Raw genomic sequence first — 23338 nt, forward strand, 5'->3', positions numbered from 1 at the left:
TTAATATTTTCTTGTAGGGCTGGTCTAGTGGTGATGAACTCGCACAGCTTTTATTTATCTGGGAAGGTCATAATCCCTTTCTCATTTTTGAAAGACAGTGTTATCACATATAAAGTCTCAGCTGGAAATTGTTTCCTCTCAGTGCTCTAAGTATGTCTTCCCACTACTCTCCCATGGTTTCTGATGAGAAATCAGCACTTAAACTTAATGAAAAATACTTCCTTGAACATGACACGTTGCTTTTCTCTTGCTGCTTTCAGAATGTTCTCCTTGTCCCAGATGTTTGACAGTTTGCCTGCCGCATATTTGGGCTCGGTTCTCTTTGAGTATACCCTTTTAGGATTCATTCATTGGTTGTCTTGAATTTTATCTTCATATCTCTTCTTATATTCATTAATTTTTCTGCTGTTATTTCTTTGAGTATTCCTTCTGCCCCTTTCTCCGTTTCTTCTGGGACTCCCATAATTCGTATATCGTATACTTGATGCTGTAAAAGTCTTTTAGGATCTGCTCACTTTTATTTTTTTTCATTCTGTTTCCTTTCTGTTCCTCAGCTGGAATCATTTAAATCATCTAGTTCAATGATTTTTTTTCCTTCTTCCAGCTCCAATCTGACATTGAAATGCTCTAGGAAATTTTTAATTTCATTTACTATAATATTTATATTTGTGTGCTGTGGTAGTTAGGCTCAGTTGTCAACTTGGCCAGATGAAGGCACCTAGTTCTGTTGCTGTGGACATGAGCCAATGGCATGTGAACCTCATCTGTTGCTGATTACACCTGCAGTCGGCTAGGAGACGTGCCTGCTGCAGTGAATGATGTTTGATTTAATTGGCTGGTGCTTAAATGAGAGAGCTCAACGTAGCACAGCCCAATCAGCTTAGTATACCCCATCTCAGCACTCGCAGCTCAGCCCAGGCCCTTGGAGATGGAGAAAAGAATCACCCCAGGTAAAGTTGTTGGAACCCAGAGGCCTGGAGAGAAGGCCAGCAGAGATCACCCTGAGCCTTCCCGTGTAAGATAGAACCTCAGCTGAAAGTTAGCTGCCTTTCCTCTGAAGAACTAATGAAATAAATCCCCTTTTATTAAAAGCCAATCCGTCTCTGGTGTGTTGCATTCTGGCAGCTAGCAAACTAGAACATGTGCTATATGATGGGGTCACATTTCATTATTTTTCCATGTGAGTGTAACTTTATTGTGGCACCATTTGTTGAATTTCTTTTGTTTTCTTTGTGTTTGTTTTGCTTATTTGTTTTTTGGACGTGTGTGGACCAGGAATTGAACCCAGGTCTCCGGCATGGCAGGCGAGGACTCTGCCTGCTGAGCCACCATGGCCTGCCCTCCCGTTTGTTTCCCTACAGCATTCTGGAAGGAAGTTCTAGGTGTAGGGCAAGGTCTGGGATTGTGAACCTACAGTGTGTGCCCTGCTTCGGTTCTTCTGGCTGCCCCAGACACATTGGCACAGACGTATGTAGGCACCCTAGTATGGACACAAAGGCTACTCTGCTTCCTTCAGATCTGGGACTAGAGACCCACATTGGAAGGGGGAACCAGCTCTTTACCAAGCTAGTGAGAGGCAGGAGGAAATACCAGTAAGAATGCCATGAGCCTCTACCATGGTTTTTAAAAGCTTCTACTATGGTTTTTAAGTTGCCTTTTTATTGCTTTGGCTGTTGCCCTGTTTTGCTGTCCTTTAGCTGTTTTCTGTAGTTTGAGAACAATGTTTCCATTTCTGCCAGTTGTCCTTGTTTTCATAGCTTTGTAGGGTCATGGAACCCTGGAGTTTTTTACCCCACCATCCCGACTCTCTTGAAGTCCTTTGTGTCATGATATCCTTAGCATAGTTTTTGGGTCACTGTTAACAAATTTGTTAGTCGGTGCTTCTTGGGTGCAGTGATATTTAAAAAATTCTTCCAGTGTGGAGAAAGGAAAAAATACTTCCCCCATCTCTGTTGACTGATACTTACTTTCTGTTAATGTCCCTCCATTGCCTATTGGCACCAGATAACTTGTTTTGAGATTCATAGGTCCACAGCCAGAAGAGAATTTGTGCCACTTTAATAATCATTTAAGGTGATGCATATAGTTGTTAAGTTGACAAGGGGTGGACATGTGGTAGTTAGGTTCAGTTGTCAACTTGGTCAAGTGACAATTTCTTAAGGGATGAGGATAATGATGTATTAATAAGCAATAAAAATTGTTGTTTATTAATATATTAATATATATTAATATTTAATAGTTATTAGTAAACGTTCCTGCAAGTTTTTAATTAATTAATTATTAAAACTTTTAAATTATTATTATTTTTTTTCTTAGAACTTTTGACTACACTTTTGTTAGCCAATATGGACCAGACCTGTTCATCAGAAAGCAGGAGAGATGGGGATGAGGGCACAGTGGGGGAAGGACATATAATGAATAACCATTTGAAATGGTCCATGGTGACTTGAAATGTACTTGTTTGTATTTTCTTTATATTAAGTACAAGGTTCTGTATATGTGTTTGTGTGTGTGTTACTGGACAGATTTCTACAATTTTCCTTTCTGTCCTCTTTATATCCTTAGCTATTTTCTTTTGTTTGAAATCTCAGGTCAATTTTTATCTCACTAGTATGATTTTCAGTTGTATTTAGTCTAGTCTACTCCTCAGTCTATTTTTTGTCATTTGTTTATTTCCTTATGTATTTTTATTTTCTCCAGCTTTGTTTTCTAATAACTTCTTTTTTTCATGACAATCTGTTGCTATTGATTTATGGAGATGATAATCTCTTGAATATCTCTGAGGATATCAATACATTTGTTTAAGTTTTCCTGCATCTTTTACAGCTTTGGTTATTTTAGGGGTTAGCCCCTCTGTTTGTGAAATGTGTAAATAGCTTAGTCAGACTTCTTTTATTGTTCATGTTAATTTTCTTCAACTCTTTGGTACTTTGACGATATCTATTCAAATTTGTGTTTGAAAAATTAGGTTGAATTGTATTGATGTTTGAAGTGCGTTTTCAAAGTCCACGTGTAGGTTATATAAAATTATCTGGTTGCCAACTGGTCGGAAGGGTATTACGTGATGACTGGTAGCAGGATATACAGTAGGTATGCTTTCTCAGTGGTGGTGGGGTGTCCCCACGTCTTCTGCTGACCAAAGTTAAGTGGGAAAATGGCTTTGTCCAGAACTAACTTTTTTGTATGGAAACCAGAACTACACTTTCAGCTTTGCCTGAATGTGCATAGTTTGGAGAGGTTCTAAAAAATTATATTAGATTATATTTAAGTTGTTAAATTAAAACAATACCAAAGGTAAATGTAAAATAAGGGTAAATGCATTTAGGCAAGCAGAAACAAAAGAATTATTGAGTATCTACTTGGTCCCTGATAATGTCCTAAATATTAAGATAGAAAGGTAACTAAAAGGGAAGATAGGAATGAGTCCTAAGGAGAAAATAAATATGTGAGTGAAGAACAGGCTTTAATAAATTGTATTAAGTGGAAGAGTATCTCATAGTGTTATCTTGTTTTCTGTGTACACTTTCCTAACATAAGTGTGTGAATGTTTACTTAAAGGGATTGTAAAGGATGTACCTGTCATGCTCACGGCAGGATTTGTGTTCCTGCAGCAGAGGGTTCAACATCTGTAGCACCGAGTAGTTTTTGGTGGTGAACTCACATAAGCAGCTCGAACTCAGCAGTTTTCCAAAGAGCAGTGTGCACCAACCTCTTGTATCAGCACTATTGCCATCAGTTGCCACCCCTCTGAATGAAATGACTTTGAAATTCGTTCAGAATAAGGAGGCATAGAAAGTGGAACACAATAGTTATACTTAAAGTCATAAGATGTATGAAAACCAGTGTGACTATTATCAAGTGATTGCTTAAGCATTGGTAAATTTGGTGAAGAATTTAGATGTATATTTAATTTATAAGAAACTGCTAAACAGTTTTTCAACATGGGTGTACCATTTTGCATTCCCATCTGTATGAGAGCTCTGTTTGCTTCATGTTCTCATCAGCATTTGATATTGTGTTCTAAAAAAAATAGCCATTCTAGAATGTATTTAGTGGAAATTAAAACATATAAATAACTTAAACAGTGCAAAGGTAGCAGTTCTTCATTGTTAAAAAAGGCACACCCTTTCATTTGATGTTTAGTACCAAGAAAAGTGGCCTAGGAATAATAATGAAGTCAAAGACCAGTCTATAAATATCAGTCAGTGAAGTGAACAATGTGGAAAGAACATACACTTATGACTGATACATTAGCCAGAGTACATTTCTCCATTCTCACCACCTTCAGTTTCAGTTATCAAAAAGCTTCCTTGGGTGGTGCAGTGGCAGCTCTATGGCAGAATTCTCTCTTGCCATGCTGGAGACCCAGGTTTGATCCCCAGTGCCTGCCCATGTAAAAAAAAAACTTCCTTAAGAGGATATCAGAATTAGGTTAATGATGTTAAGATGCTCTAGCTTGCTATTACCCCACAGAATCTTTGAACAACTAGCAAAACTAGTCAGAGCCATTTTCCTTAAAACTCCAGAAAAGAGCGAAAGAGTTCCAGTTACTGGGCAAATGCTATATCATGAAAACACAGCTATAAAAATGTGGATGAGACTGTTGGTTCCCGTGCTGTTTGTTTCCCTCTCTAACATTGTATGCAGCGCATCTGCGATTCCACTGTGGGTCTCTGATCCTGTTTTGGAAGGAGCAGAGAAACTCCTATGTACGCAGAGGCATCCGTATGTGGGTGCCATCAATTAGATTGCAGACTGAATGACTGAACCTGGAAATTTGTCTCTGGCTCATTTTCCTAGAACTTGCCATGCAGACGAAATCATCCTACAGATAGCTAAAGCAATGAAAGAAACAAGTAAAGTGGCCAAGGCAAAAGATTCTTGGCATTAACATATAAGAACACCCAGGAGGGATGCAAATTCTTTATTATAAGGAGTATTTGGGGCATCCAAATTCCTGTAAACAGGGGAATTCCTAAGGCCACAAATAAGCACATGGCCAGGACAAGATGCATGTTCAGAATGACGGAGGGGAGACTTCACTTTTGACTTGGGCTGATATTCTTGATAGGAGGTCTCATGTCTCAAGGAGAGCACCAGCCAACACAGAACAAATTTGCGAAGATTGAAAAGTCATTTTTGAATATGTTTCCTTGTTTTTGTTGCTCCTGGTACTGTAAATCTCTGTCATATCACGAGTTGAATACAGTTTAAGGAACACAAAGCTCAGGGACTAAATCCCCGAGTTAATGCATTATAGTATCAAAATGTACAGTTTGCAATGAAAGATTGCAAATCAAGCAACAAACGAGCTACAGTGACCCATCCAAAGGAATAGGTTAAAAACTAAGACCAAAATAAAGAGGACTAGATTTTGAAGATAAAGACTTAAAAAAAAAAAAAAAACATCCTCCATATGCTCAAGGAAATAAAAGAAAACACGAAAAGATTAAAAAATACCAGGAAAACAATGAAGGAACAATATAAGGATCTCAAGAAATAGAAGATATGAAAAATGAACCAAGCAGAAATATTTTAGTTGAAGAGTACAATAACTGAAATGAAAAATTCCCTAGAGCATTTCAATACCAGATTGGGGCTGGCAGAAGAAAGAAGCAGTGAACTCAAAGACAATACAACTGAAAAGTTTCAGAATGAGGAGCAGAAAGGAAAAATGAATGAAAAAAATAAACAGAACTTAAGAGACCTCTCTGACATCATCAAGCCCTACCCATATAACAAGCATGTGAGTTCCAAAAGGAGAAGAGAGAGAGAGAGGAGCAGCAGGGATGTTTAAAAAAAAATAGAAACTTTACCAAATTTGACAAAAGACATGAATATTCACAATCAAATGTAACAGAATAAACTTGAAAGAACCAAGTGAAATGTCATCCTGTCAAATACCAAGTATAAGAAGAGTTCTGAAAGTTTCAAGACAAAAGCTTTGTGTTATGTACAAGGGAGTCCCAATAAGATTAATTTCCAGTTTTTCATCATAAACCCTGGAGGCAAGAAAGAAGTGGGACAAAATATTTAATGTGCAGGAATAAAACAATTTCCAATCAAGAACTTATATCCAGTGAGACTGTCTTTCAAAAATGAGGGTGAGATTAAACCATTCCCGGATGAATAAAAGCTGAAAGAATTCATCAACACTAGACTCTCCTTTCACGCAAAGCTAAAGGGAATTCTGGTGATGGTAAGGACAAATTAAAGCGGCATAGAGAAATAAATACCTGCTTGCTATACAACTATAAGTTGTAAATACCATTACTATTAATTGTATTTTTTGGTATGTAACTCCCCTTTTTACTTATTTTAGGTTCTAAACATTAAAATAATAAAAAGTGATATATATATTTGGCCTTACAATGTGTACATATATAGTTTGTAAAAAGTACAACAAAAATATGGAGTGACAGAAAGGCGTAAGAACAGTGTATGTAAATGCTAATAAAGTTAAGTTGGGAAGAAATCAAATGTCATTGTTATTCATTTTGTATGTTACATTTAAGACCCATGGTAACCACAAAGAAAATATTGGAAAAGTATACACAAAGGAAATCAGGATGGACTCAAAAGGGCACATAACAGCTACAACAGCTAGCATCATACTCAGTGCAGAAGACTGAAACCTTTCCCTATAAGATCAGAATAAAACACAGATGCCCACTGTCAGTACAGTTATTCAACATTGTACTGCAATTTCTAGCCGGAGCGATCAGGTAAGCAAAAATAATAAAAGACATCCAAATTGGAAATTAAGAAGTACAATTTTTCTTAGTTGAAGATGATGTGATCCTATTTACAGAAACCCTGAAATAGCCACAACAAAACTATCAGGGAATCGACTACTAATTCCACAATGTGGCGGTGTATTAGTTTCACAGCTGCTAAAACAAATACCATACAAGTTGGCTTGATCATTTATTAGCTCATGGTTTTGAGGTTAAGGGAAGGCAATGCTTTCTCCCTCAAGACTGTGGTGTTTGAGGTTGACTGATCCTTGGCCCTTGGCTTGTCTGTCACCTGGTATTACTAGCTCATGGTAATGGTTTCTCCTTTCTCTGCCAGGTTCCATTGACTTCTGGCTTCCTGTCTCTTCCCTGGCTTTCTTTGTCCAGCTTCCTGTGCTTGTAATGGCTTCAGTCATATTGGATTATGACCCCATCATTCAGTTTGGGCACACCTTCCCTAATAATGTCTTCATAGGTCCTGTTTCACACCCACAGGATCAGGGCTTGGAGACCTGAATCTACTTTTGTGGGGGACATGGTTCAGTACCCAGTAAGCCAGGTATGGAGTTAACACACAAAAATCAGTAGTGTTCTATACACTGGTAATGAATAATATGAGGGAAGAAATCAAGAAAAGAATTCCATTTACAGTAGCAACTAAAATAATCAAATATTTAGGAATAAATTTAACCAGGCTGGTGAAGAATTTATACATGAAAAACTACAGCTGCTGAAAGAAATCAAAGAAGCTCTAAATAAATGGAAAGGCATTTTGTCTTCATGGGTTGGAACACTAAATGTTGCTAAGATGCCATTTCTACTCAAAGTGATTTACGGATTCAACACAATCCCAATTATGATTCCAGAAGCCTCTTTGCAGAAATGAAAAGCCAATCATCAAATTTATATGGAAGTGTAAGGGGTCCTGAATAGCCAAAACCATCTTATAAAAGAAGAAGCAGATTGAAGGACACGTACTTCCCAATCTCAAAACTTATAATCTTATAATCAGTCATCGCTGTAGTGACACAAGGACAGACATATAGATCAATTGAATTGAACTAAGAGTTCAGAAATAATCCCTCACATGTATGGTCAGTTGTTTTCTGACAAGTTGCAAAATCCAACCAAAGGGAAATGAATAGTCTCTTCAACAAATGGTACTGGGAAAACTGAATCTCCATATGCAAAAGAATGAAAGGGATCCCTGTGCCACACCATATGCAAAAATTAACTCAAAATGGATCAGAACTGAATACAGTAACAAACCTATAAAACGCCTATAGCAAACAAAGGGAAGCATCTTTAGGATTTCATGTTAGGCAGTAGTTTCTTAGATTTTACCACAAAATTACAAGCAACAAAAGAAAAAAATAAATAATGGGACTTCATCAAAATTAAAAACTTTTATGCATCCAGGGAGTTTACCATGAAGTCTTCCTCAATGGGAGAAAAATAAGTGGAAAGCACATATCTGACTATATTTAATACCCAGATTATATAATGAAGCCCTACAATTCAACAACCAGAAGACAAACAACTCAATTTAAAAAAATGGTCAAAAGACCTGAATAGATATTTCTCCAAAGAAGATAAATAAATGGCCAAAAGTGCACATGAGAAAGATGATTAGCATCATTACCCATTAGGGAAATGCACATCAAAACCACAATGAGATTCCATCTCATATCCACTAGCACGACTATTCAAAAATCAGAATGTAACAGCTGTCAGGGAGAATGTAAAGAAATTGGGACACTTGTTCCCTATTGGTGATATTGTAAAATGGTGTTGCCACTGTGGCAAACAATTTTGGATTTCCTCAGAAAGCAAAGAACGTCATTACCCAATGACGTGGAAATCCCCCTTCAAGGTATATTCTCTAAAGAATTGAAACAAGGAGATGAAAGAGGTATTCACACCCAATGGTCATAGTATTTTTTGCAATTGCTAAAAGATGGAGGCGACTCAATTGCCCATCCACAGATGAGTGAATAAATAAAATGTGTGATATACATAAACAATGGACTATTATTCAGCCATGAAAGAAACAAACTTCTGATTCTTGGGACCACATAGATGAACCTGAAAACATCATGTTGAATGAAGTAGTTAGACAGAAAAGGACAAATATTGCATGATCTCACTGATATGAAATAATTAGAATAAGCAAATTCAAAGAATAAGAAAGTAGAATATGCTCTATCAGGGCCTGGAGTAGGTGTAGTGAATGGGGAGTTAAGTCTTCATTGGTCAGAGTTCCTGTTCGGGATGATAGGAGTGTTTTCATAATGGATAGTGGTGATAGTAGCACAACTTTTTTTTGCAGTTAACACTAGTAAATTATACATTTGAATGTGGTTAAAAGGGGACATGTTATGTTGTATATGTTAGTAGAATAAAAATCTTTAAAAAACCATATGTCTGTACAACACAAGCAGTGAACCCTAAAGTAAAGTAGGGACTACAGTTAATTGTATAATTATAATGGTTTTGTTTTATCACTTGTATATGGGTACCACATTGATATAAACTGTTAATAATAAGAACATGTGTGTTTATAGGGTGGTTTCTAGGAACCCTGTATTTTCTGCCTGATATTTTTGTAAGCCTACAACTTGGGTAATAAAAAATAAGTTAATTGATTAATTAAAAAAATTGAAGAAAGAAGATATCAGTCTTATCACAGGGTGACAGGTATTTGGATACTAGATATAAAGAGAAGAAAGGCAGTTGGTTAAGGGACTTGAATGCCTATGATTATATATCACTTGATTTTAATGAAATTTCTTTCCAAAGTATTGACAAATATGAGTAAATGTGAGAGAAAATAATCTATTCATTAAGCAAATGTCTTTTTAATGTCCACATTATAAAATGCTCTGTGTTAGGCACTATAGCAGCCATAGTGTTGGTACAGGAAGAGTGAGGCAATTATCCAGATACCCCTGTTCCAACGCAGAACGTGAGATGTACTCTGAGACACACACCAAAGTCCTGAAGTTGGGAACAGAAGCACTGACATCTGCTAGGGGGAATTAGGGAAGTCTTCATGACAAGAAAGAAAACTGAATTGGCCCTGATGAATGCATAGGGGTTTGTTTGTTTTATTTTGTAGTTATAAAATTAATAAGTTTCATAGTAGAAATTTTTGAAAATCCAGATACTTGGAAAAAGGAAAAAAAAATTACCTAAAATGTATCTATCCAAAGAAAATCAAAGTTATCATTTGGGAATATTTCCCTTCAACCTTTCCTCTGTATTTATTGCATCTCTTTGAGGAAATAGTGTCTGTACAATTTTGCATTTGCTACTTTTTAAAGTTAATATTACATTAATCTAAATGAACAAGTAGATTAAAAAGTTGCACTAGGTTTTAAAAATTCCTCCTAACTAACTGTAAGGTGAGTGGTAGTTTTCCCCAGCATTTTACACATTCTAAATACTGAGCCACCTCTTTCTGTCAGAAATTTATGCTTTGTCTTAGGTTTTGCTAATATTAGACACATGTCATGCATCTTTTCGTGTAAAACTTCTTTCTTCATTTCAGATTTTTTGTAGGATAAATTCTCATATTTCTAGGTCAAAAGTTGTAAATGCTTTTTAATGCTATGTGGAGTTAGAGAAATTCAATAAAGAAAGAAGCATAAAATTAGAGTAGCAAGAGAGGTAATAAATCTATGGCATATATGGTGAGAAGTTACACCTCAGCTTTGACAAGAGAATAGAATATAAGAAAAGATGCTCTAAAACAGAATGCTGGAAATGTCCTAGACAAAACCAGAATTTTCTAAGCTGGAATATTATTAGTTCTTTCAGATACTAGAAGGTAACAGTAGAAAGAAAGGGCTGTGGATGCAAATACAGTCAGAGAGTTAACAAACAAAATCAAATTAAGTAGGAGTTTTCAAAACCTTTTAGGATTTTAGTATGAATCACTATTCTCTAAGAAGAGAATATAATAAGTAGGGTTTCCTGTGTATTTATTTACTTACTATAAATACATTCCTATGTATTTACTATAGAACATTTTTTTAAAGAACAGGTTTGGTTTTCCCAAAACACATTTTGGAAAACGCTAGGCTATAGCAGAAGGGATTTGACTGCTAAGGAATTTGACCTCAGTTTGATGGGCAGTGAAATTCACTGGGGAAAACATTCGTAGCTCATACCTAATAGTGCATGAAAGCATTGTGAAATGAAAACTATCTTCCCATGTTTACAGTAGATGGCGAGATTTTTTTCATTGCATCTTCTGCTCACAGCATCCAACCTAGCAAACGTAAATATTTGTTGATTTAAGAATGAAGCAATCACTAGTTTTCACCTACTTTTCCAATATGTTTTTGGTTATTGCACTCAACGTTCAACCTTTCCGCTTCCTGGTACCTTTTCAAGAAATGCTCAAGTCCCCCAGTTTTCGTATTATCAGCCAAATTTTCAACATATATATTTATTTGCTTGTCAGAATGCAGCTTCTCCCTTTCTGATTCCATCTAGTTCAGAATGAAATAATAAAGTCCTATTTTTTCTTATATATTTGTTATTATCATTTTGCATTTCTAAAACTTCCATATTGATTCAATTCTGCAGAATTCTTTTTAGGTCTTTCCTCATATTTTGTCACCTACTTTGCTAGTCTCACTGTCCTAACTTCTGTATAGATCCTGCCACCTATCAAATACTACATCTAAAGTAGTGCAGCCCTTAATATAAACACTGAACAGCATCATTTGTAAAACAAATGTCAAAATCAACAATCTATCCTTCCTATTTTTGATTAGTCTTAAGACATTTGTTATAAATGATGTATCTTGCTCTCTCCTGTACCCAGTGCTTCCCTTCCTTTCTTACTCTTTCTGTATCTTCTCGTCTTTTACCATCTCTCTTTCTCCATTTTTGCCATTTAGAAGTCTCTGTAGAACTCTCTGTGGAAAGCATTACCTCTGAAAGTTTGTTGAAATCTAGCCTTCCTGTATATGCTAATGGACCTTGTCATTTCTATTAGCCTACCAAGCCTGTAACCCATTCTTCTTCTCACAAAAATTTTTACTTAAAATCCAGCTTTTCTTCCTTTATAATATGTATAAGGCACATATTTCTCTCAAATACTTAAAAGCCATCTGTTTGTGTTCTTTCTGAAATGCTCCCCATAAATTGATTTCTTCATATTCAAGTGTAAGGAAAATAATCCAAATGAACAGAATGGTGGGAGAAAATAAAAATAAACATGCTGATTTAAAATCGAAATGCTAAAAATAACTGCTACTCTAAAGAAAATAAAAGTATTAACAGGTGGTATTTAAATACATGTTTTGACAAAAATGACAATAAAATAGTTCACATTTATCTTTCTAAAAAGGGTATGGTAATAAATTGAAACCTGCCAAACAGATTGCATTAATTTAAAGGGCACCTACACAAAATTTCAGTATTTCTAGCTTATTAAACTAGAAAGAGTAAATTTCTTGAGGGATGTTTGCAGTAGGTTCTCTTTTTTTGCCTTCCCATCATCTTACCCCATCAAGCTCAACTTTCTCTTTGCTGTCTGAACCCAAGTTTCTTTAGGTGCTGGGCTGGCAGATATCTCTTCAGCTCAGGGAGTGATCATAATTTATCCAAACCAGCTAATCTCTTTGGCCAGTGCTTGGTCATTAGTGCTGGTCAATGTGTTGTAAACAGAACCTGCAGGTTGGCATAGTCCATTCACCCTGTCCTCATACTTTCTATGAACATGGCTATTTAGAAGTTTGACAGCAGCTGTCTAGTAACCATGAAGTGCATTGCCTGGGATGAAAATCAATGCAATAAATTGATGGCAGGGGAAAAGAGAAGGATCCTGTGTTCCTGAAAGCATCATTAAGCATTTGTACAGTCCCTGGGTTGCTATCTCGTGAATGCCTATTAATGTAAGAAGCATAAGTCATTATTTGTTTAATATACTGCAGGTAGGTTAGTTTTCTTCTATTTTCAACTAAAATAATATCTAATGGATAAAGTTTTGGTGCTATATTTTCAGTTTTACTTAGGAATTTTTGTATCAATGGAATATTAATCCTGTATTTTCCTTGAATTTTGTTTTCTCTTCTTCCCTCAAATCAGTTTTTATCTATGATTGTGTTCTCCTATAAATAGCCTCATGGCATCATGCATTTTTTTCCTTAACAGAATTATAATTTTAATTTTATTTGAGGAATTCTTTACTTAATATCTGCTTTATTCACTAGATATCTACTCACTCTAATGTTTTGAACAACGGAACACAATGCATATCCCATAATGTTTAATCTAAATTAATAAATTTGACACAATAGTATGCAAATCATTCCCATGTATTCTGAGGGATGGTTCTAGTGTAGAGGTGATGCCATCATTATCAGCCTTTCATCAGCAAATCCGTAGACTCAGCTGGTTGCACGCACCCTGACAATATGCCTGACAGTATGCCTGGTAGTGTGTTTATCTAATTATGGAATGCATCTTTGTGTACATTTTGAAAGGAATGGGAGGTTCTCCCTTTTATTTATTTGTATCTGTTCTTTCATACTTTACTAAGAGGAGCAGCAAAAAAACAAATAAAAATTCTTTGAGGCAGGCGAAGGTAATTGCTTAAAAAAGAAAAAAATATTATTCAAGATCCACTGATTAAAATTTTGATACAATATGGATTTTTTTCCTACTGATTTTTACTCTATGTAGAGATGACAAAGTATCATTTTTAAAAAAATATTAAAAACTTTTCATAGGGTATAATTTCCAAAAACTTGAAATATAATTATCATATAAATATAAGTAGAACACTGTTTTATTCAAATCCTTATTTAGAAAGGAACAGAGTTATTTTACACCTGGTTTCAGGTACATTTGAGAAACAGATTTAAATTGTCTATTAGGAAAGGTATTAAAAATGTTAGAATAAGATTGCTAACTTAAGTACACACAAAGCGGGTTAATTTCTCTTTTGTTTGTGTGTGTGTGGGAAACCAGCTCATGTTTAATTGTGATATTTTAAAATTATACAATTATTTTGACACCCTGTCCACTGTATTCCCATATTTAGTCTCTTAAAATACAAGAAAAAGCCGAACAATCACAGGTATAATGTGCTTAATAAGTTTACCCCTTCAGTTCCTATTCTCAGCACCCAATATCCCTCGGAAATATCAGCCAGACATGGCAGTGGCCAAAGTACATTTCAGACCTTTCAGGATTTAAAAGTTTGTGTTCCCTGATGATTCTGGATTGCAAGGGCACTCCTCCAGAAGTGGTACTTCCTCCTCACTTGGGGAACTTTAAATGTCACAGTGAAAAAAGCTTTTTTCCCTTCATGGGAAGAAAGAAAATCACTCCTCCTCAAAAGCCAGCAAATCTGGCTGGGAGGTCTTTCCTCCTGCCCCATATCTTCAGGCTCGTTTCTTTTCTTTTTTTTTTTTTTTTTTTGCAGTGGATCTAGAGACCAAAACCTAACCTGAGTTACAAGAAACAAGACAGTGATGGCTATAAAGGGAGTGCCGGGGAACAATGCCTCCATCTCCACATCTGATGTACTTGCTTCACAGAAAAAAACAAAAATAACAAATCCACAAATCACAACAGCTTGATTTACAAAATCCGTTCACCCAAGGGTGATGGAAGGTAGGAAAGGGGAGGTAGGAGGGTAAATGGCACAGGAAGAAAAACAAAGTATTCAAATCAGTCCAGACACAGGGGCTGGCTGGAGGAGTTAAAAGGTTGATGCTTAACTTGAAATTTCAGACTCAGTTCATAAAGTATGAGAAAGTGAAGGCAAACGTTTTGAGAACATGAAACTTCAATAGAAACTTAGATGTGCAGATAAAGCATAATGACGTGCGGAAGAGACTCGCTTGAAGGAAAAGAATACTTTAATCTCAGATATGTTTGTTCCCTTAAAGTTGTTATTGTACCGCTTGTTTTTAAAACTTTTGCGTGCAAACAACCTTCCACATACTTCTTTTAGTATACAAATTGTGCAGTCAGCTGTAATAAACTTGTCTGAAGACTGATGTCTCCAGATCCCCTGATCCTTTTCTCTCTTGTTTTACTTTAGGATTCCTTAGGGTCGTAGCTGCGGCCAACAGCTGGCAAATGCTAGAAAATGGCTGCAGAAAGTTGTGTGGTCCTTTCAGATTCATGGTGGTTTTAAAAATCCATATGCTGGTGTCAATAGAGTCTGGCTTACATGCACCAGAGACAATAATGCCAAATCCTAAGAGAGAAGAGAATGTGCAGAGGGCCCTGGGCAGGTGGGATCTACCGTCCCTGGGCAGGGGAGGCAAACAGGGAGAGACCTGCACAGCCCCTTCTGATCCCACCCACTCCCTTCGGATGGCAGGAGACTCCAGGGCTTTTGGCAGGTGATGGATGTGGCGAAGAGAACTTGTCTGCAGAGGCTGAGCTACTCAGGGCAGGCTGCAGACAGAATGTTTAGTGGAAGAGCCCATTCCTTAAGAAGACCACGAAGGAAAAGAGGCACAAGTGGAAAAGGTATGCATTGCGGGGGGCTTTGCCTCACTGGTGCTGATAATGAATAAAGGAAAGAAGAAAGAGAAGACACAACCATGAAGATGGCTGAGGTCGCATTGCTGTGAGAAAGGCCAGGGGTGAACCAAATCCAAGGTAGTAAGGCCAGTTCCTTTCTACGTTTAACAACTGCTGGTGCATTTCAACTCCTTTATTGAACCAACAATGCTTGTAGCAGTAAAGAGAGTAGAGAAGGGACATCTGCAAGAGACTAGCCAGTTGGTCAGTGAGATGGACAGAAAGAGACTCAACAAACATCCCCCGAAGAGGAAGAGAACCTGCAGCAAAAAGTTGAAGGGTACTTCAGCAGTTATTTTGCTGACACGAGGGAATGGATAAGCCTTCCTCCCTGATCCCGCAGATCCCAGGTCAGTTATTTCCTGAAACCAAATGGCACCTGCAACTTTGCTAAACACAGAAGGGGGAGCACCCAAAGAGCACTGAAAGTCGATGTTAAGGAAGAATTCTGGCCATGACCAATCTCCATGTAGCGATGGATCGTCAGTAATTTGTGCTGTTACTGACTGAAGCCTGGAAATAAGCACTCAATAAAACAAGAGGAGACTGGACCAGAACACTCTGCCATTCCAAGCGCAGCCCTGGAACGTTCTGCTAACCATGTGCGGTTTGCTCTCCTGCTTCCGATCTGGGCTCTGAGCTCTGGGTTCTCGGCTGGGCCCAGGCACTATTTGCTCTTGGCCGCTGCTCCTCTCTTTTGCTGGAATGAAGCGTCTAGCTTGGAGGTGGTGCCCACGCCCCAGAGGAGTCTTATTGCCTCAAAGACGGTGAAGTGGTATAGCTGGAATTAATGCCAGAAGTGCAGTTGTGAAACCCAGGTTTGCTTCTCCAGCTGCTGTCGTTCTGAAATCTATGAAGCTTAATAACGGAGGATGCTATAGCCTTCTTCCCGTCTGTTCCCAACCTTCTAAATCTCTCAGTCCCTGTGTCTTTTTACGTCCTATTGCCGTTCACCTCTAGCTGTGCCTAGAGCTGCCAGGGCCCCTCTAGAGTGGGCGTTTTACAACTAGCTGTATAGTGCAGCCTCATCCTTTAGGGGAATGCAGTGACTCAAGGCCGGTGGCTGAACTAATGTCCAGGCCTCCTGACTTTCCTCCAGCTCAGGGGGGGCTAGGGTATTTTTTTTGACCCCTAGCCTACGGCCCAATTTCGAGGCCCCTTCGGAAGTAAGCTAACCCCTTACCCTCTGGTTAATTTCTTACAAGGAAATAAAATCAAAACCGTTAGGATTGTCTTCTCTACTGGACAGAAATCTGCAAGTTAACATGCAACATCACAGCGTCTGGGGGCTGAGTAAATGGTAAAAGTTAATGATAAATTCAGATTCGGATATTTTCTCTTAGAGATTTAAGTAATGCTTGTGTGGATTTCTTAAACTGTGTCCTTGTGTAACATTGAAAGGAGATGTTACCCAGCAAACTTTTTGTCTCTTTTCCAAGTTTTAATTAAATATTGAAGGGGTTAATTGAAGACACTGTAGAGTTAATAACCTTTAGATATGTATGGAGAATACCGAATTTTAAAGTAGTCACCTTTGAGACTTGACAGCTCTCCTTGCTTCCTGAATCATTTCAGTGTTAGGATGGGTGTAGCCCAGACACACCTTCTACCTTGAATTAACATTTCATCAATAAGACAGGGTTGAGACACCGGAAGATTTGTCCCTCTGAAATTCATAAGGTGAAAAACTGGCACAACATAAATGTAAGTCCCTTTGAGTTATAAGTTTTATATTGTAATTGTTTCTCAGTATTATGATACACATGATGTAGGTTCTTAATATTATAAATTGCCATAATGCTTTGAAGAAAAAACTTATTAGAAGATCATTGGTTTCGGACTAGGGATAAAATGTACCTTCTGAATTTCAAAACTGGTTTTCATATGCTGTAAGAAGCAGCCCGTGTAGGAAGGCTGGGATCACTTACCCCTTAATGGATCTTGGTTTTTGAATGATCTTATTACTGTTCTTTAACCACTAATAGTGATAAATATGTAACTAAATATTAAACTTTAATAGTCTAAAGTTAATGTTCTTTGGCCAGTAATAGTGATAAATATATAACTAAATATTCCATGTTAATAGTCTCAAGAAGGAACTAAGCGGTAGGAACATATGAGTTATAGTAATAGCTGTAGTAGCTTAAATTTGCTACCGTTGCATATTCCGAAGCATTCCAGCCTTCTGTGGATATCTTTTATGTCAGGTGCTAAATAAAATGGCTCAAGCTTTATTTTCTTGCAAGGATTCCCTCGAGGCTTGTCTATAGTTGTCTCCTTTTCTAATCCTGTTTCTGGCTCACCATTTCATCTCCAGTGGCTGCTGCTCTTTCACCCCCTGCCTTTATTCGCCAACCCTTTTAGTACAACACTGAACTTAAAAGCCTTTTCCTGAGGGTTTGAGAGTAAGGCAGAGATGACAGTATAGAAAAGGGCAGAAACATCACTTAACTGTGAATATGCTACATCACAGTTCTTAGACTTTCCTGGCCCTTCCTCACCTAGGAGAATAATTTCTCACTAGTGTTTCCAGTCAATAAGTTCCCATCATTATTACTAATCTACTCTTATTTGCATGCCAAGTACCGAGTTCCCTCTTTATGACCTCCCAAAAGTTACAGTTTTGCTTACCTTATCAGCCAGAGAAATTTAATACTTTGTCTAAAGGTTCTCAAAAAGGCTTTGTGTAGGGAGCTATCTTAGTCTGCTGAAGTTGATGAATACCAGAAATGGGTTGGTTTTGACAATGGAGATTTATTAATTTGCAACTCACAGTTCTGAGGCCGTGAAAATGTCCAAGTCAGGAAAGGTGATGCTTTCTCCCTGAAAACTTACTGCAGGTGACCTTCAGCTCCTCTGTCACATGTCCAAGCACATGGCGAGCCTATTGGTCTCTCCCTTCTCTCCAAGGATGTGTTGCTTCCAGCTTGTGGCTTCAGTGGCTTCCTCGCCTATAGGTTCTCTCTTTTAGCTCCTGTTTCTCTTAGCTCTCTGTGTGCTTCTCTGAATTTCATCTCTTATATAGGACTCCGGCAAGACAATTAAGAGCCACCTGGGGCAGTCCTCATCTGAAATAATGTCATCTCAAGGTACCACCCACAGCTGGTTCACACCTACAGGAATGGATTAGCTGTAAGAACATGATCTTTTCTGGGGTACGTACCTTTAAACCATCATAGGAGCCGTGCCTGTACCATAAAAAAAGCTCCCCAAACATTTTCTTATAGTCATAAGTCACGGACCTCTATGATGAAAATACTTACCCTCCCCTAGGTAGCAAATGCTATGCCATCTTTATTGAAAATAGTTGTTTTTTGCTTTTCCTGTTATAAACATACATTATATAACATGATATCTTCACCAAAGACAGTGGCCATTTTCTCATCATAGATGCAAAGGGAGCAGGGACACTGATGTGTGGGTGGCACATTTTGGACCTCAGTTTATCTTCCTGGAGAATGGGTATGGTTCTGAAGTTGATGTGTCTCCTCTTCCCCCTTGTACTGTAACTATTTTAATAGGATTGTTAAAGGTCCCAGGCAGAATGTGCTACTGGAGACAGGAATAGCCCATCAGCGCTGGCCTCTGTCCTACCAATAGGTCATCTCGATCCTTAATAATATTAGCGTGTACGTTCTCTGATACTTAAAGTCTTTAGCTTTTGTCAATGGATGTACTATTGAATGCACAAATCTATTTTTTTAACAAATATTTCAAAACTTTGTGTTTGGGAGAAGTCATATTTTATTCTAGATTAAAAATGAACAAATCAGGAATTATATTTCTTTGTGGTGAGGGAAGCAATATGCACAATTTGTCTTTTCCTTTAAGAAAATGCTCAGGTACGTCCCTGACCTTTGGCCCCCTAAAATATTTTCTTAATGTGGCATGTCTCTAAATCTTCATTATATTTATCTACTCCCTTCTGTAGCATTTATGTCTTCAAAGAGTTTTTCTGTGCTAGCCATCTCTTGCTTATTTTGGTCAATCAGTATGATATCAATGATTCACTGTATCAATGTGTTATTTTGCAGGATGTTAGGGCAACTTAGATATCTTCTGGATATATTAGGGCACAGAAAATGAAAATTAAAACAGCTGTGGGGTAAAATGGTAAATATATGTTATTGTCCATTTATTGAAAATGCAATCATTTTTTATCTTTTATTCTTATGGTATAGAAAAGAACACATTTGTTGCCATGTTGGAGGTCCGGGTCTGATTTTGGATGCCTGCCCATCCAAAAATATAAAAATAAGAAATTAAAAGAGAACAAACAAACAAAAAATGAACAAATCCTACATAAAAATCCTAGCTAGTTGATATGGGCAAATGCTACTTGTTCTGGAATTGTTTTAGAACATTATCTGGACTAATTGAGTGAGGATATCAAGACAAGACAGGCTAATCATAAGGAAATTATAATTAGTAATAATGCTTAGCATGGGATAGCTGAATTCTCTTCAACATAGAATAGAATCATTGTCAAGCAGTTAAAACATTGATAAATTATATGCTCTAATATGTGAAAATGTAAAGGTGCTTGCTATGAAAGTATTCATTTATTTAAAATAGTTCTAATTCTGCATTTGTATTTCAGCTATATTTATTTTTGTATTCTTGGTTAATGTAACAATGTACTTAAGAACTCTTCTGGAATATTTGTTTAAATAAATTTGGTAATTTGTAATTATATATGTTAAAAATATTCTTGAGTTGCAGTAGTTACTAAAATTTATAGATCACAGAGAAGGGTGGAACTGTTTACCTTTTAAGGTCAGATGTTTCCCCTATAGTAACAGAGATTCTTGTAGAGTCTGGCTCCTGCCTGATTTTTCTCAAGGAAAGAAACAGGACATAGAGAACCTTTTTATTTTTCAGACTGGTAAAAATGTGAGCATATGAGCTCTGTGTTCTATCATGAAGCTCAGAATAATAAAAATTTAAATATTTTTCTTGATCAGTAATTAATCTAATCTAAGAAATGACTTTGCTTTATTAATAGAAAAATTAACTGAACTCGATCATTCCTTTGTTAGCACTTGGGCTCCAACTAATTAAATTTTCACATAATTATTTTTTCAGTCAGCTGCCGTTCTTTGTAAAGCACATTTTTATTCTTTTTTCCTTGTTAGCATCGCATGCCCTTTCACCTTAAACTGGGAAATGTAATGAAGTACTAATGAGACTTTCAAATTCAAAAATACGTTTAACAATGTTATTTTCCAAGACATAAAAAAACTATAATTGTATATGATTTTTCTTTGGTTACCTGAAAGTTTCTCCTGAAAGACATATATTTATTTCTAAACAAATGAATCATCTGTTTTGATACTTATGATGTATTCTTGGGTAAAGGTCAAGGGTGAAACAGTGGTTAAACCATGAAGGGAAATACTTTCATGTAATGCTGGCATTGTCATAAGCACATTTTTTTCCCCAAAGACTTTCTACTTTCTATGCAGTTTAGGTTTGTTTTATCATTAGGAAACTTGTTCTATCGTTAGGAAACATGTTCTATGTTACGGACCCTCAGCAAAATTGGGCCTTACGGTGAGAACCAACTTAAATACAGAGATGATACGCTTTTTCCCTACAAGTCCTTCCCCAGAATTTATTCAATGAATGGTCTACCAATTTGTGAACCCATCTTTGTGATAAATGAGGAAACAAATTTTAATACCTCCTTGAATGGAAAAGTAATGTGGTGGAGCCAAGGCTTGCAACAAATCTGTCATTTTCAAAATCTTTGATCTTAACCTGATGCCAGATTATCATATCATATTAGGCATTTTAAAGTATAGGGACATTTTCTTGGGGAGAGTGGAGGTTCAGTTAAGTGAAATGACATGAACCAGGAGCATTATAGAAAGATCCCTCATTTGTAATAAAAAACGGATTGTGGATTTATAAGTACAGAAATATGTGAGCACAGATGAGTATCTTTTCCATCATTCAGATCACTGGTAGTGGTTTATTAGTTTTCTGGTCACCACGTAACAACTTATAAATGTGGTGGTTTAAAATGGCATGCGTTTGTTATCTCACAGTTCTGTCGGTCAGAAGTCTGGGCCATCCCCACCCAGAACTGCTGCTGCAATGACCGTTCCTAATGTGACCTCTTCTCTCTGTACTTTGTCCTGTCTTAAGTACCTTATTCACATTAGCTCATTTAATTCTCTTACTCAGTGAGGTGAGTTATTATTATGGCCATTTTACAGATGAGGGAACTGAACAGTGCAGGTTATTGGAATTTATTCCGTAAGCAATTGAGTATTTCTTCCACCTGCCGTCAAAGCAGAAAGTAAAGAGTTCCCCAGGATGCAGAAAAGTGCACAGCGCATCCTTGCTGTGCTGAGGTAACCCCTGTTGTCCACCAGCTTTATTATTGGTGTCACTTTAAATTAGCAAAGTACTTGTGTCCTTTCTCCCTCTGCTAAATGCTGAAGAGTAACCTTTCATGGAGAATCCCTCAGTGCAGCAGCCACTGTCCAGGCAGGAAAAGGAAAACAAAACCATTATAGGCATTTCTCACAAATATAGGGAATTTGTTGAAAAGTTTTGGAATGGTCGGAGGCAGGAGGAGGCTGATACATCACCAATATTAGCTGTCAGAAACCCTTATTGCCATGGGATAAAAAGGAAAAGGTGGTGCCCCAGAGCCCAAGAATGCATGCGCCTCTGGCACAGCTAGAGCTGCGATCTCTGCTGCCCTGAAGCACAGATTCTTGGTGGAATCTTCGCAGGTCACTGAAGTCCGTGGCCACCCACTGCTGACAAAAGCACTGCTGCAAGCAGGAAAAAGAGCGGCTTCTCTCTCACGTCTGCTCTCTTCTCGTGCCTCCCATTGGCAGAATCCAGGCTAATCAAGGACGCAGGAAAATGTAGAGATGTAATTTGTAGATTTTCTGTGCCTTGAGATATCCAGCCAAACGGAAAAGGGCAGAAATGTCGGTAGCTACAGGTAAATAAATAAACGACCAGGACACTGGGGACAAAGAAGAGGAAATTGGTGTCGTTCTTGAAGTTCTTTAATTGTTCCCTCTTTTCATCCATTCAGCTCTCTTCTTGACCATCCCTGGGCCCTGCTGCTCTGTGATGGAGGTTTTGATAGAAAAAAATATCTGTATATTTTCCAAGAGTCCTTTTCTTTGCCTGTGTTGAATTTCAATCGTTCATGCATTTGCTGGAGTATGTCTCCGTCCTCATACAATTCGGTCACCATGTCTGGTCCACTGACGGTATCTACCCTATACTATTATATCTCGTTTTGGGTTGGGAGGGAAGAGAGTTAAATTCCCTCCCAATTTCCCTAGCAACTTTAGCGTTTTGACTTTCACATTTAGGTCTATGATCCACCTCAAATTAATGTTTGTGTCTTATATGAGAAAGGGACCAAGGTTCATTTCCTTTCCAACAGGGTTTTCTTTTATTATAGCATGTTTATTGAAAATATATTCTTTTCCCCAGTTATTGAGCATGGTATTTGAAGTATTCCATTTTTTATTTTTGATATACTTTTAGGCATGGATGTTTGGCTTTATTTTTATAAGTTTTCAAGCAATTTTTTCTTTTACATTTCTGTTTCTGGTTTACTTTTTTCCATCCTGGAAAATCAAATAGCATATTTAATATATTCTCCATAACAGCAGTACTTTGCTCCTGAATAAGCTCCTTTACCTTTAAGCTGTAAATTTATTTTCAAAAAACTCTGCTTAAGGTCTGAACTTTTATATACCACAGGTTATTCAATTGGATGAGCAAAATAAGATGTCATTTGTAAATGACACAGAACATTCATTTCTGTTTTTATCAAGAATTTCAGTTATTATAGTGGAAAAAAAGTCCAGGTACTTATGTTAGACACTTTGAAGTGTATCCACTGTTAGTGACAAAATGTTAACGTCTCCCCGTAACTCTCCTGACTCATCAGAGTGCTGACTGTTATTCACAGCTGACTCTATCTCCCTCATCATATGCAGAAGAGTGAAAAGGAGAGCCCTAAATTTAATATGCAGAATCACTCTGCATTGCTTAAATCC

General features: G+C 37.2%; 1 protein-coding gene and 1 pseudogene across 3 annotated transcripts in view; one reads left to right on the forward strand and one right to left on the reverse strand.

The window, feature by feature from the left end:
• Positions 1-23338, forward strand: part of MARCHF1 (membrane associated ring-CH-type finger 1) — an 894978-nt gene that overhangs the window by 160321 nt on the left and 711319 nt on the right. The gene's annotated exons all lie outside the window — the stretch shown is intronic.
• On the reverse strand, positions 15009-21815 carry LOC143665952 (etoposide-induced protein 2.4 homolog pseudogene; annotated as a pseudogene).

The sequence above is a fragment of the Tamandua tetradactyla genome, chromosome 22, assembly GCF_023851605.1.
Source record: "Tamandua tetradactyla isolate mTamTet1 chromosome 22, mTamTet1.pri, whole genome shotgun sequence".
NCBI classification, from domain to species: Eukaryota; Metazoa; Chordata; class Mammalia; order Pilosa; family Myrmecophagidae; genus Tamandua; species Tamandua tetradactyla.